Below are 13606 nucleotides of genomic sequence, written 5' to 3' on the forward strand. Positions count from 1 at the left end.
AAATACAAAAAATTAGCCAGGCGAGGTGGTGGGCACCTGTAGTCCCAGCTACTCGGGAGGCTGAGGCAGGAAAATGGTGTAAACCCAGGAGGCGGCGCTTGCAGTGAGCTGAGATCCGGCCACTGCACTCCAGCCTGGGCAACAGAGCGAGACTCCGTCTCAAAAAAAAAAAAAAAAGGTTGTTGTCTCCAAGTACTTCGAGAAAAGTGCCATATTGGGTGTCTTCCTCAAATTCCTATTAAATAAAAGGAACTTTATATCACCAAGTTCAAGCTCTGACTCATAAGGCATCCACACTTCAATAACCACTAATTAGTGCGACCTTCTTCTGTCGGAACAAACGCCAGTGACTGGAACTCATTATCTCCAAAGTCAAGTCCTGAATTTTAGTGTTTACTACAGGCATTCTTCCTTATGCTGGGTAGTGTGGGTCTCCAAGGAATTTTCACCCTTTGGTCCTTGTTCAAATTATGCTATGCAGGTTCAATTTTTCTTCCAGATAGTTGCCTTTGGATATTTGGGTGCTTTATCTTGGCAAGTTTTTCCGTCTCCAGGCAAATATACCCTTAAAATTCTTTACAGCTCCTCCTGAGAAACCCTGACCTATCTGGTCCCTCCCCTCAGAGCAAGCTCCAATGTTGTAATGTCTTAGTGCCCCCAATACAACACAGATACTCCAAGGACAGTCCAACTGTCACCAACAAAGGACACCAAGACCCACAGCTCTCCTTCTAATCAGGACGGAAATATGGACCAGAATGCTACAATTAACAGTAAAATTCGGGCAGGGTGCAATGGTTCATGCCTGTAATCCCAGTGTTCTGGGGACAGAGGAAGGGGGAACGCTTGAGCTAAGGAGCTCAAGACCAGCCTGGGCAACAAAGGGAGATTCTGAGTCTACTAAAAATAAAATAATTAGCCGGGCGTTGGCCAGGCGCGGTGGCTCATGACTGAAATCCCAGCACTTTGGGAGGCCAAGGCAGACAGATCACCTGAGGCCAGGAGTTCAAGATCAGCCTGGCCAACATGGTGAAACCCTCCCTACTAAAAACACAAAAATTAGCTGGGTGTGGTGGCGTACGCCTGTAATCCCAGCTACTCAGGAGGCTGAGGCATGAGAATTGCTTGAACCCGGGAGGCAGAGGATGCAGTGAGCTGAGATTGCACCATTGCACTCCAGCCTGGGTGACAGAGAGAGACTCCGTCTCACAAAATCAAATAATTAGCCCGGCATGATGGCACATGCATATGGTCCCAGCTACTCTGGAGGCTGAGGTGGGAGGATGGCTTGAGCCCAGGAAGTCTAGGCTGCAGTGAGCCGTGATTTTACCACTGCACTCCAACTTGGGTGACAGAGCAAGACCCTGACTCAAAAAAAAAAAAAAAAAAAAAGCAATTAAAAAACTCTGCTAAGTCCCCTAGTCTTTTTTAACCTGGGGTTACTGTCCTGCCTTCCCATTACCTTTGGGCAGGTGAGACTCTCAAGGGAAGGGAGGGTCACAGCTTGCCCAACTGCTTCATTTTAGTGAGACTGGCCCCATTAGTCAACCAATCAAAGCCTTCCTAATATTAAAAAGAATACTGTCATTCTGATTGAATATAATCACACAAACTTACTATTTACAACACACACTACGCTGGCTTTGGAAATAATAAAAGTCACCAAGTTTAGTGGAAGACAGACATGTAAACAAACCAGTCATTTACAATTAAGACAAATATGCACGCGGCCATTGCAGGGGTTCACATCTGTAATCCCAGCACTATTGAGAGGCCAAGGCTGGAAGACTGCTTCAGTCTAGGAATTCCAGGTAAGCCTGGGCAACACAGCAAGGCCTCATCTACACAAAAAAACAAAAAACGTTTAAAAAGACAAAGATGAACAGAGTGCTGGGGAGATGGTATGGAGACCATGAGGAAAAGAAAAATTAACACTGACATTTTACTGATGAAATGAAAAACAAGAGTAAGCTCCCCAGGCAGAGAACAGAGGCAAAAGTATTCCACACACAAGTAACAGCGTACACTCAGGCAAAATAACGCCAGCACACAGCCCACATGTGACGCAGCAAGTTAGTAGGGTGGAACATCAGTGTGAGAGTGCCGGGACTAAGAGGGAGGGGGAGGGGAGGAAGTCAGGACAAGAAAGAACAAGGTGCAACTGAAGAATTTTAGAACTAAGGAATTAGGACTTTTCCATTGTAAGTAGAAGTATTAAGCAGTGGTGTGAAGTCAACAAGAGTATTTGGAAAGATAACTTCTAACTACAAGGGAAATGGACTTAAGAGAGGGATGACGGGACGGCAGGGTTACTAAGATGCTCCAAATGAGGATGTGCCGGAATTAGAAATGACAGCAGGAATGAAACCGAGCAGCAGACAGGACAGCTATTTAGGAAGCTGTTTGGGGTCCTTCTCCAAGGCAAGAAAACTTCACCAACAGCGTTCCACACACATCCACAAACCCTACGACTGGTGCCAGAAATCTTCCATTCCTATTTAAAATATAGCAATATTAAAAAAATAAGGCTAGGCGCGGTGGCTCACGCCTGTAATTCCAGCACTTTGGGAGGCCAAGACGGGCGGATCACTTGAGGTCAGGAGTTCGAGACCGGCCTGGCCAATGTGGCGAAACCCCATCTCTACTAAAAATACAAAAAATTAGCCAGGCGAGGTGGTGGGCACCTGTAATGCCAGACACTCAGGAGGCTGAGGCAGGGGAATCGCTTGAATCCAGGAGGTAGAGGTCGCCGTGAGCCAAGATCACACCACTGCACTCCAACCTGAGCCACCGAGCGAGACTCCATCTCAAAAAAATAAAATAAAATGAAGCCAGGCATGGTGGCTCATGCCTGTAATCCCAACACTTTGGGAGGCTGAGGTAGGTGGATCACCTGAGGTCAAGAGTTCAAGACCAGCCTGACCAACATGACGTTAACACCATCTCTACTAAAAATACAAAAATCAGCTGGGCATGGTGGTGTGCGCCTATAATCCCAGCTACTCAGGAGGCTGAGGCAAAAGAATCACTTGAGCCCGGGAGGCGGAGGTTGTAGTAAGGCAAGGTCGCGCCACTGCACTCCAGCCAGGGTGACAGAGCGAGACTCCATCTCAAAAAAAAAACAAACTTCTTATAATCCAAATGACAACAGGTAATTTTAAACATGACATGCTAATCAAGTCACATGATGTTCAATTAGTTTACTAAATCACTGAGGCGTAGTTATTAGCCAATTAAGGGGGAAAGGAGCTGGGACAACAATGTGTTACTGACTCATGTGTCACGCATTATGACAGGTACGTATTCTATCACAGCCATTTTGTGAGTTACTGTTTGTAGGTGAGGAAACTGGGGCTCAAAGGAATTAAGTAAATGTCAATGTTCCAGCAAGTTCAAAATCCAAGTCTGAGCCCAGCAGAGTCACGTGCACCTGAAGTCCCAGGGACTCAGAAGGCTGAGGCAGGAGGATGGCTTCAGCCCAGGAGTCTGAGCTCGACCTGGGCAACACACCGAAGACACCGCACCTTTAAAAACAGTAAGAATCCAAGTTTGGCTCCAGAACTCATGCTAGCCTCTATTATGACACTATGCTGTCAATGTACACAATCTCAATGCTCAAGGCTTTGGGACATTCTCCCACCAGTACTTGAATCTCAAAATTACCTTTTTAGTTTTCATCAAATGCCAGTAAGACTAACAAATTTGGAATATAAAGACAAACACGTATTACAGAAACAACAAAATGAAAAGAGCTGAAGGTCCAGAAAGAGAGCTCCACGTGTATCTCCAAGGAAACCTGCAGAGCTGGCTGAAGTGCTGATGCTGCAACAATCACCAGTGTTCGCTGCAAGCTGATTCACTCCTTACTGCTTCAGAGTAATCACTGATGTAAGACACAATTTAAACTTTGACAAACTCCATGAAAGGTTACCTGCATTCACATTTTTTTATTAACCTTAGAGCTTCAAGACTACCTAAACATTTGTATCAGTATTTCCCTATAGAAGTCAGTATTTCTGGTAACACTATCTTTTTTTTCCTCAGACCTCTCAAAAACAGTGTTTAAATAAAAAACTGATAAAACTATATATTAAAACATCCAGGCCGGGCACGGTGGCTCACGCCTGTAATCCCAGCACTTTGGGAGGCCAAGGCGGGCGGATCACAAGGTCAGGAGATCGAGACCACAGTGAAACCTTGTCTCTACTAAAAATACAAAAAAAATTAGCCAGGCGCGGTGTTGGGCGCCTGTAGTCCCAGCTACTCAGCAGTCTGAGGCAGGAGAATGGCATGATCCCGGGAAGCGGAGCTTGCAGTGAGCCGAGATCGTGCCACTGCACTCCAGCCTGGGGAACAGAGCGAGACTCCGTCTCAAAAAAAAAAAAAAAAAATTCCAACTGTGTATTAGATGATAAAGCAGCCTGAAATTGTAGAAATACTACTGCACTCCGAAACAATTTTAAGCAAAAAGTTGCCTAATCAAGATACACAGCTAGGTACCAATTAGTATTATTTGATACATACTTGGACTATTTCCCTAGTCACAGAGAAACTACAAGTTGAATCTTTTTTTTTTTTTTTTTTTTTTTTTTTTTTGAGACGGAGTCTCGCTCTGCCGCCCAGGCTGGAGTGCAGTGGCCGGATCTCAGCTCACTGCAAGCTCCGCCTCCCGGGTTCACGCCATTCTCCTGCCTCAGCCTCCCGAGTAGTTGGGACTACAGGCGCCTGCCACCGCGCCCGGCTAGTTTTTTTGTATTTTTTAGTAGAGACGGGGTTTCACCGTGTTAGCCAGGATGGTCTCGATCTCCTGGCCTCGTGATCCGCCCGTCTCGGCCTCCCAAAGTGCTGGGATTACAGGCTTGAGCCACCGCGCCCGGCCTACAAGTTGAATCTTTAACATGATTTTTCTTTTTTTTTTTTTTTTTACTGCTCCTTGCAAAGCAGGGCTACCCCATAGGCAGTGTGCCCGGAGTAGCCTAATATCATTTAAGTGTTAAAACACATGGATTTATTTCCTAAAAGACACCATTTGTGGCAATAAAACATTTTAAGTGGCCTTCATCTCCCTCCTAAGGTTGGCCCAGCATCCTTGTGGCCTGCCCAGCACTGCAGGTACCTCCTCTACTTCCCTCTTCTTCCGGCCCATGTGTTCAACGCACATTACAGAAAACAGGTGATACCACAAATACAAGGGCCCTCAGGAGGCCTGGAAGACACACTCAAGCCGCCTTTCCTGCCCAGCAAGAGCCTGGACTCCAGCCCTCCACCCTACAGAAGCTCAGCCAGTAAAAACCAACTTCCCTCACTGAGAAACCAGTGCATCACCTGCATTTTAAAATAATACACTAAATCAAAGGAAGTAATCTCTACAGCAAATCACTCACATCAGAGCCCTACAAGCATGTGTCCACTAGAACCCCACTTGACAAAAACCGTTTTAAAACGGTGCTGCTCAAAAGACTCCAAATGCAGCTATTTAAATCCGACGTCATTAAAATTAAACACAATGTAAAATTTGGCCCCTCAGCAATCTTTTTCTGGATATGACCCCCCCAAAAGCAGAGGGAACAAAAGCCAAAACAGACAAGTGTGATCACATCACACTAAAAAGCTTCTAGACAGCAATGACACAAGTTAGACAACCCTAGAAATGTGCAGAAGGATCACTTGAGCCCAAGAGCCTGAGACCAGCCTGGGCAACACAGTAAGACACCACCTCTACAAAAAGATTTAAAAAATTAGCTGAGTGGGGTGGCACACACCTGTACTCCCAGCTACGCAGGAGGCTGAAGTGGGAGTATCACTAGAGCGCAAGAGACCGAGGATGCTGTGAGCTATGTCCTGTCACTGCACTCTAACTTGGACAAGAGAGAGAGCAAGGCCCTGTCTCAGAAAAAAAACAAAATATACAAAAAGTAAAATAAAAAATTTTAAGCCGGGCACGGCGGCTCACGCCTGTAATCTATCTCAGCACTTTGGGAGGCTGAGGCAGGTGGATCACTTGAGGGCAGGAGTTCAAGACCAGTCTGCACAACATGGGGAAACCCTGTCTCTACAAAAAATACAAAAATTAGCCGGGTGTGGTGGCGGGCACCTGTAATCACAGTTACTTGGGAGGCTGAGGCAGGAGAATCACTTGAACCTGGAAGACAGAGGTTGCAGTGAGCCAAGACCACTCCACTGCACTCTAGCCTGGGTAACAAGGGCGAAATGTCATCTAAAAAAATTAAATAAATAAATAAAAATAAAATAAAAACTTTAAAGTTAAAAATGATAAAACAAAAGTGACAGTGCTGTAAAGTAGCATTTTAAAAGAAATCACAGCTGGGTACAGTAGCTCATGCCTGTAATCCTAATACTTTGGGAGGCTGAGGCAGGAGGAGGATCATTTGAGCTCAGGAGTTCAAGACCAGGCTGAGCAACACAGCAAGACCTTGTCTCTATAAAACATAAAAACTCTAGCCAGGTGCAGTGGCTCACGCCTGTAATCCCAGCACTTTGGGAGGCCGAGGAGGGCGGATCACAAGGTCAGGAGATGGAGACCATCCTGGCGAACACGGTGAAACCCCGTCTCTACTAAAAATACAAAAAAATTAGCCGGGCATGGTGGCGGGCGCCTGTAGTCCCAGCTCTTCAGGAGGCTGAGGCAGAAGAATGGCATGAACCCAAGAGGCGGAGCTTGCAGTGAGCCAAGATCACACCACTGCACTCCAGCCTGGGCGACAGAGCGAGACTCCATCACAAAAAAAAAAAAAAAAAAAAAACATAAAAACTCAGTAGGGTGTGGTAGTGTACACCTGTGGTCCCAACTACTGGGGGCAGCTGAGGCAGGAAAATCACTTCAACACAGGCGATCGATGCTAGTGAGACGTGAACGCACCAATGCCCACCAGCCTACATAACACAGCAAGACCCTGTCACAAAAAGAATAAAATTTTTTTAAATAAAAGATAAAAAACAGGCCGGGCACGGTGGCTCAAGCCTGTAATCCCAGCACTTTGGGAGGCCGAGACGGGCGGATCACGAGGTCAGGAGATCGAGACCAGCCTGGCTAACACGGTGAAATCCCGTCTCTACTAAAAATACAAAAAATTAGCCGGGCGAGGTGGCGGGCGCCTGTAGTCCCAGCTATTTGGGAGACTGAGGCAGGAGAATGGCGTAAACCTGGGAGGCAGAGCTTGTAGTGAGCTGAGATCCGGCCACTGCACTCCAGCCTGGGTGACAGAGCGAGACTCTGTCTCAAAAAAAAAAAAAAAAAAAAAAACAAAACACTTCAGGCTGGAAAAGAATTTGGGTGGAGCAGGAACATATTCTTTAACTACAAAACATTTCTTTTTTTTTTTTTGAGATGGAGTCTCGCTCTGTCGCCCAGGCTGTAGTACAGCAGCGCAATCTCAGCTCACTGCAACCTCCACCACCCAAGTTCAAGCGATTCTCCTGCCTCAGCCTCCCAAATAGCTGGGACTATAGGTGTGTGCCACCATACCCGGCTAATTTTTGTATTGTTTTAGGAGAGACGGGGTTTCACTATGCTAGCCAGGCTGGCCTCAAACTCCTGACCTTGTGATCCGACCGCCCTCGCCTCCCAAAGTACTGGGATTACAGGCGTGAGCCACTGTGCCCGGGCCCATAATTAACATTTCTAATAGCAATTACGAAACTTCTTTAATATTCTAGTAACTAGGTCCTACTGTCTATTAAGGAGGCCATAGAAAACTTTTCAATTAAGAAATTAAGAAAAAATATTTCTTAGGAAAACTAGGTTTGTTAATTCCTGCAATTTCCAAGAGTAATACACCTAAATCAAGTTCAAAAAAAAGGAAAAATCTCTTTATTAGAACCACAAAAAGAATTAGCCTAATCACCATTAATCAAAAATAACCTTCTCAAATAAATTTAATGACCTCTAAGTTTAGGACTTTTAAAAAACATGTCACATAAAGATTAGGTGTGCGTAGCTCATGCATATAATCCCAGCACTTTGGGAGGCCAAGGCAGGTGGATCACCTGAGGTCAGGAGTTGGAGAACAGCATGGCCAACATGGTGAAACCCCAACTCTACTAAAAATACAAAACTCAGTCGGGAGTGGTGCCGCCTGTAGTTCCAGGTGAGGCAGGAGGCTGCCTGAACCCGGGAGAGTTTGCAGTGAGCCGAGATCACACCACTGCACTCCAGCCTCAAAAAAAAAATAAAAAATAAAATAAAATTGGCCGGGCGCGGTGGCTCAAGCCTGTAATCCCAGCACTTTGGGAGGCCGAGACGGGCGGATCACGAGGTCAGGAGATGGAGACCATCCTGGCTAACACAGTGAAACCCCGTCTCTACTAAAAAATACAAAAAAAAAAAACTAGCCGGGCGAGGTGGCGGGCGCGTGTAGTCCCAGCTACTCGGGAGGCTGAGGCAGGAGAATGGCGTGAACCCGGGTGACGGAGCTTGCAGTGAGCCGAGATCCGGCCACTGCACTCCAGCCTGGGTGACAGAGCGAGACTCCGTCTCCAGAAAAAAAAATAAAATAAAATAAAATAAAATAAAAAAAAATTGGTGGTTTCTAAATTCATCTGAGGCCAGGTGAGGCGGCTCATGCCTGTAATCCCAGCACTTTGGGGGGCCAAGGTGCACAGATCATCTGAGGTCAGGAGTTCAAGACCAGCCTAGCCAACATGGCAAACCCGCTTCTCTACTAAAAATACAAAAATTAGCCAGGCATGGTGGCAAACGCCTGTAGTCCCAGCTACTCAGCAGGCTGAGGCAGGAGAATTGCTTGAACCTGAGAGGCGGAGGTTGCAGCGAGCCAAGACAGTGCCACTGCACTCCTGCCTGAGCAAGACTCTTGTCAAAAAAAAAAAAACACTACCTGGGTGTGGTGGTGCACATCTGTAATCCTAGCTACTCAGAAAGAAGGCTGAGGCACAAGAATTGCTTGAACCTGGGAGGCAGAGGTTGCAGTGAGCCAAGATCATGCTGCTGCACTCCAGCCTAGACTGCGTCTCAAACAAAAAAAAAAGGCAAAAACAAAAACAGTACAGACAGGGAGGAAAAAAAAAAGCCACAGGAGTGAATTCTCATTCCTTATCACACACATCACCTTCTTATTTCATTCTTACCCAGTATATCCTAAAACATTTCTGAAACGAACACAGGAAGTTATTTCCCCACTACTCAAGATCAGAGACCATTCCTTCAACTGGCACTCATCACCTATTAGATACTTCCAAGCTTAACTAAATTCCCTTTCATTAAAAAATCAAAATAGGCCTGGCGCGGCGGCTCACAGCTGTAATCCCAGCACTTTGGGAGGCCAAGGCGGGCAGATCACAAGGTCAGGAGATCGAGACCATCCTGGCTAACATGGTGAAACCCCATCTCTACTAAAAATGCAAAAAATGAGCCGGGCGTGGTGGCAGGCGCCTGTAGTACCAGCTACTTGGGAGGCTGAGGTACCCGGGAGGCGGAGGTTGCAGTGAGCCAAGATCGCACCACTGCACTCCAGTCTGGGTGACAGAGCAAGGCTCTATCTCCAAAAAAAAAAAAAAAGAAAGAAAGCAACACTGGGTTAAGTACTCAGTCTCTAATGCTGCTGAAACTTACTTTTTCCAACTTTCTTGAATTCTGGATTCCATTATTAATCACAGGAAGGTCATCAGGACACAAACAAACCAGAAAGAATCTAATTCAATCAATATTTTCTGAGCACTCTGTGTCCTGGACATTCCTGTAGGCACAAATAACTTCAGATTCAAAGCCCACCCAAGTGGTATATGCCATCTCAAGGTGGCAGAGAGGGGTAAGTATTGGTACACAGTTCATAAGCATACCAACTAGAGCACGCACATATGTATACACATAACACAAATATAAAACACACTTAGCCTTTGGTGGCAAAAGGTAGAAAAATATCAGAGAGGGCAAAATCATATGTAGTGTAACTAAATCACCCTTCCAAAGACACGTTATTTTGCAACAGAGCTTAAGAATTCTAAAATCTGTTCTGGTGCAGTGGCTCACACCTGTAATCCCAGCACTTTGGGAGACCGAGGCGGGTGGATCACAAGGGTCAGGAGTTCAAGACCAGCCTGGCCAAGACAGTGAAACTCCATCTCTACTAAAAATACAAAAATCAGCCAGGCGCGGTGGCAGGTGCCTGTAATCCCAGCTACTCAGGAGGCTGAGGCAAGAGAATCGCTTGAACCCGTGCAACAGAGGTTGCAGTGAGCTGAGATGGTGCCACTGCATCCAGCCTGGGCAATAGAGTGAGATTCCATCTCAAAAAAAAAAAAAAAATTCTAAAATCTGGCCAGTCACCTGGCTCACACTTGTAATTCTAGCACTTTGGCAGGCCAGGGTGGAAGAATCACTTGAGGCCAGGAGTTTGATACCAGCCTGGGTACACAGGGCAATTCCAGCTGCACTAAATAAATAAATAAATAAATAAAAGCCAAGTGCGGTAAGTCACGCCTGTAATCCCAGCACTTTAGGAGGCCAAGGCGGGGAGATCACCTGAGGTCAGGAGTTCAAGACCAGCCTGGCCAACATGGTAAAACCATCTCTACTAAAAGTACAAAAAGTGGCCAGGCATGGTGACGCGCGCCTGTAATTCCAGCTACTTGGGAGGCTGAGGCAGGAGAATGGCTTGAACCTGGGAGTGCAGGGAGCCAAGCCCATGCCACTGCACTCCAGCCTGGGCAACAGAGCAAGGACTCCATCTCAAGTAAATCAATCTTCCTTCTCAAGCAGGATGTCTCCAGGAACATGAAACACGTCAACAGTGATTTGCGTCCATACAAAAATATAAACGATTTTGTTTGACAAAACACCTCATTAATATCAATACAAAAAACATCACATTTTTACTAGTTGCCTTATCCAAGAAGTCATTTTCTCCAGGTAGGCGTTGTCATTTTTCCATTCCTACATCATCATTTCTAACATATTCTTGTTTTCACTAACTTTGCTTTTCTTCTCAGTAACCTCATTTTTTTGAGTTTGGTATTTTCAAATTCTATCCTGGAACCTACACCATTTGCTAAATCCTGCCACTGATCCTATTCTTACTCGCTAATGAGCCTGCAGTTACCCGCCTCTCACCACCAGGTGGGGTCCTGGACAAATTTAACCAAACCAGATTTTGAACAGAATCACTTCCTAGAAAAAGAGAAAGTTTTAAAAACGTTTCTCAAAAACCCTGTTAATCCACTGTGTAACCTCGATGCAAGTAAAAATTAAGAAGTAAAAATCCTGTCAAATCATCAACTCACAAACACAAAGGCTGATTACCTTATTCCTCATCAACACATATCCGTAAGCATTAACCAATATAGAAGCTGACCTTTACGGCAGACGACAATAAGGTGTCTGTGCGGTCCCGCGGTGACAGTACACAGCGACATGTTCAGGATGACTAAAAATACCTGCCCAAGTTTTGAAGTGCCCTCTTGTTAAATACTCTTAACAGTGACGGCCGGACGAGGGGGCTCATGCCTGTAATCCAGCACTTTGGGAGGCCAGGGCAGGTGTATCACCTGAGGTCAGGAGTTCGAGACCAGCCTAACAACATGGTGAAACCCCCATCTCTAATAAAAACACAAAAAAATTAGCTGGGTGTGGTGGCGCATGCCTGTAATCCCAGCTACTCCGGAGGCTGAGGCAGGAGATTCGCTTGAACCTGGGAGGCGAAGTTGCAGTGAGCCAAGATGGCGCCATTGTACTCCATCACGGGCAACAGTGAAACTCCATCTCAAAAAAACAAAAATAAAAAATAAAAAAAAGGGCCAGCCGCGGTGGCTCACGCCTGTAATCCCAGCACTTTGGGAGGCCGAGTCGGGTGGATCATGAGGTCAGGATATCAAGACCATCCCGGCTAACATGGTGAAACCCCATCTCTACTAAAAACTACAAAAAAATCAGCCAGGTATGGGGGCGGGCGCCTGTAATCCCATCTACTCGGAAGGCTGGGACAGGAGAATGGCGTGAACTTGCAGAGATCGCGCCACTGCATTACAGCCTGGGCAACAGAGCAACACTCCGTCTCAAAAAAAAAAAAAAAAGTTCAAACATACCATCCCACCCCCACCTCAGACCTGGATTTGGGTTACCTAGGTGGAAAACTGATGAAGGTGATGGGTACCACTATTCGTTTGAAACTGTCCAAATCAGTTAATAGAAAGGAATTACAGACTTGCTTAAAAATGAAAGCTAATGTATGCCACTTAGTTACAGATATCACACTGTAATACCATATCCTTATTTCAGTCTTTACAATATTCAACAATACTCACCACCTAGTGTTCCGGAAAAACTGTCCTACAGCCAGAATTACTTCCCAAACCTAACACTTTCATATCCAGAAGAAAGTAAGTTTTAAAACACTGATGTTTTGAAGAGAGTGTTGAACTCATCTCAAATTCTTTAAGAGCTTTGCCCTCTGAAATTCCCAACTTTCTCATGTTCCACAGTACAGACTAAGCCTAGTTAGGCATTTTTCAAAGGTTCTCAATCCTTTTGTTCTCCCACTTCCTGTCAAGTCTCCACATCTACCAATTTAAGGCAACTTACTTCCCAAATTTCACATCCAGAATAATCCATAAACACCCACAGCTCATTAAAGTGTGCATAAAAAATATTCACCCCTTTATCACAGAAGGCAGAAAGAAATGTGAAAGAACCAACTTCAAAGGAGCTTAAGGCTCTCAGAAGTGGAAACAAGTCTGCAGTCGGCCGGGCGCGGTGGCTCACGCCTGTAATCCCAGCACTTTGGGAGGCCGAGGCAGGCGGATCACTTTAGGTCAGAAGTTCGAGACAAGCCTGGCCGACACGGTGAAACCCCGTCTCTACTAAAAATACAAAAATTAGTCGGGCGTGGTGGCGAGCAGCCGTAATCCCAGCTACTCAGGAGGCTGAAGCAGGAGAATCGTTTAAACCTGGGAGCTGGAGGTTGCACTGAGTGGAGATCGCGCCACTGCACCCTGGCCTAGACAACAGAACAGACTTCGTCTCAAAAAAAAAAAAAAGTTTGGAGTAAACCCAAAAAGAAAACATGACGGATGGACAGGCGGAGTAGTAAGGTGGATGCATATAATTCCTTTCAGAAACCATGAATCGTTCTGATATGCAACATTATTTGGAAAAGTGCGGTTAAACATGAAGCAGCAGCAACCAAGATTTAGTAAAGTCTGTTTACTTTCCTTTCTTCAGTCTTTAGTCTTAACTTTTCTACTAAATCAATAATTTGGCTTAACTTGTAGCCACAAATCCTTACTAAATTCGCAACTCATATTAACAAAAACGTTAAAAATTACAAAGAGCTCCGCTCAGCCTACTCTTCCCAAACAGGCTGAAGCCTCTGAGCTCGCAGGCGGCATCCCTTCGGTGGTGGCACGATCGTTCTACTCGGGCTACTTCCTGCCTCGTTTACGTGAGAAAATTAGTACAGAAGTTTACGTCTGACTAGAAAACCCATCCTTTTTAAAAAATGCGCTAGCGCCAAAACCTTTCTCGAGCCAACATACGGTTTGCAGTTTATACTTCGTGTGTCACTGACCTTCCTCAGTTGGGTAAGAGTTAATATAAACTTGTTACATAAACTTCAGTTGCATCAACTACGGTGCA

At 45.6% G+C, this 13606-nt stretch overlaps 2 protein-coding genes across 3 annotated transcripts in view; both read right to left on the reverse strand.

Annotated features, from left to right (window-relative positions):
- UBE3C (ubiquitin protein ligase E3C) overlaps positions 1-13606 on the reverse strand; it is a 542607-nt gene that overhangs the window by 313467 nt on the left and 215534 nt on the right. The window lies entirely within an intron of this gene.
- DNAJB6 (DnaJ heat shock protein family (Hsp40) member B6) overlaps positions 1-13606 on the reverse strand; it is an 84793-nt gene that overhangs the window by 70451 nt on the left and 736 nt on the right. The gene's annotated exons all lie outside the window — the stretch shown is intronic.

This window comes from Macaca thibetana, chromosome 3 (genome assembly GCF_024542745.1).
Source record: "Macaca thibetana thibetana isolate TM-01 chromosome 3, ASM2454274v1, whole genome shotgun sequence".
In the NCBI taxonomy this organism is placed as follows: domain Eukaryota; kingdom Metazoa; phylum Chordata; class Mammalia; order Primates; family Cercopithecidae; genus Macaca; species Macaca thibetana.